Source organism: Dioscorea cayenensis, chromosome 20 (assembly GCF_009730915.1).
Source record: "Dioscorea cayenensis subsp. rotundata cultivar TDr96_F1 chromosome 20, TDr96_F1_v2_PseudoChromosome.rev07_lg8_w22 25.fasta, whole genome shotgun sequence".
Classification (NCBI taxonomy): Eukaryota; Viridiplantae; Streptophyta; class Magnoliopsida; order Dioscoreales; family Dioscoreaceae; genus Dioscorea; species Dioscorea cayenensis.
In genome coordinates, this window is record NC_052490.1 from 21,750,386 (window position 1) to 21,752,456 (window position 2,071).

Sequence of the window (2,071 nt, forward strand, 5' to 3'; positions counted from 1 at the left end):
GAATGATGAAGCTTCCTAGGTCTTTCTTCTTATTCGGCATGTTCTTTTGCAACACCGGCGAACATGAAGCATCTAGAACCACCGAAGCACTTTCCTCTCAAAATCCTCTTATTGGTCAACAAGTCTTTCAAGAACTTCGCATACTTAGGGATTTGGGCCAATGCCTCAACAAAAGGAATATTAATGTGGAGTTGCTTGAACAAACTCAGGAACTTCTTGTATTGTTCATCCACTTTGTCATTTTTCAATCTAGAGGGATAAGGGATTCTTGGCTTGAAAGGTGGGGGTGCCACCTCCTTCTCTTTGCTTGTTCCCTCTTCTACCTTTATAACCTCTGGTGCATGTTCTTTTGGCATCTCACTTGGAAGCCTACCTTCAACCTCACGACCACTTCTCAAAGTGATTGCCTTCACTTGCTCTCTAGAGTTGGTCTCTATATTGCTCGGCAAGCTTCCATGTGGCCTTTTAGAAAGAGACTTCGCAATTTGCCCCACCTGATTTTCAAGGTTATGTAAAGAGGCAGTGTGGCTGCGAAGTGTGGCCTCAACTGATTCAAATCTTGCATTCGCAGATTGCACAAATCTAGTCAAGGCCTTCTCCAAATCATTCATTCGGGTTTCCAAACCTGAAACTCTGTTTTCCACATGCGAGGCTTGTTGTTGTGGTTGGAAACCCGGTGGCCCTATGGCCTTTGGTGGACCTTGATTGCTCCATGAGAAATTGGGATGATTCTTCCAACCCGGATTGTAAGTATTACTATATGGGTTTCCTTGAGGTCTCATGCCATTACCTACAAAATCAACGTTTTACACCGAAGATACATCACCAATAGAGATCGGGCAATCGAAGGGAGCATGTCCTCCACCACACCCGTTGCAATTCGTCACGGCCGCTACTCTATTTGAAGTTAGAAGATCTAACTTCTTACTCAAATTTTCCACTTGAGCCGCCAATGAAGTTACTGCATCTATCTCATGGAGACCGACCACCTTTTTCTTCGCCCTAGCATTCCATTGGTAGCTGTTTAACCCCATTTCTTCAATTAAATGACAGGCCTCATCGGGGGTCTTTCTACCTAAGGTACCTCCTGCTGCCGCATCCAAGAGTTACCTTTTACTCGGGTTCAAACCGTTGTAAAAGGTCTGACCAATTATCCACTCTGGAAATCCGTGTTGCGGGCACTTTCTCAGGAGATCCTTGAACCTTTCCCATGTCTCAAATAGAGACTCCAATTCCAACTAAACAAAGGATGAGATCTCATTCCTAAGCTTTGCGAATTTTCCGAGAGGGAAATAACGGGCAAGAAAAGCTTCTACCATCTCCTCCCATGTGGTAATTGATGCTTTAGGTAATGAGTGTAGCGACTGCTTCGCTCTTCCCTTTAGGGAAAATGGGAAGGCTCGCAACTTAATTGAATCATCCGTCACCCCGTTTATCTTCAGCATATCACACACCTCAAGAAAACTCTCTATATTACTGTTTGGATCCTCATCGGCCAAACCATTGAATTGTGCAGATTGCTGTAACATGTGGATGAATGCCGGCTTCAGCTCGAAGTTCAGGGTTATAATCAGGGGACGCACAATACTCGATTGTGTCCCCAACAGTGAAGGTCTGGCATAATCAGATAATGTTCGCTGTTGCTCATTCTGTTTTGCCATGTTTTTAGATTCTTCCACTTCCAAATCAGCTAGATTAGACTGTTCTTGCAAAGGCTCTTTCCCTTCTCTTCTAAGTGTACGTTCAAGCTCGGGATCTCCTTCAATCAATATTGAGGGGTTCCCTCGAGTCATAACCTAGAGCTGCACCCAAAAAGAAAGAAAAAGAAATCAGAACGATGATAGAATAAGAAGATATGAAATAGAATGTATGGTAAAATAGCTAAGAAAACAGAGTACAAAGTATCTCTAAACACCTACTCCCCGGTAATGGCGCCAAAAACTTAACAAGGTCTCTTTGCGTATATCCCACAAGTGCACAGGTTTGTCGAAGTAATAATCCCGGATGAGCGGGTATCGTATCCACAGGGAGTAGGGAATAAAAACACTTAATTCGCTTCTTAGCTATGTGA

At 43.7% G+C, this 2,071-nt stretch overlaps 1 non-coding gene across 1 annotated transcript; it reads left to right on the forward strand.

Annotated features, from left to right (window-relative positions):
- Positions 1 to 1,164: 1,164 nt before the first annotated feature.
- LOC120252035 lies at positions 1,165 to 1,271 on the forward strand. Its single transcript, XR_005533588.1, has one exon. It is a non-coding gene; the product is annotated as a small nucleolar RNA R71 (small nucleolar RNA).
- Positions 1,272 to 2,071: the final 800 nt, after the last annotated feature.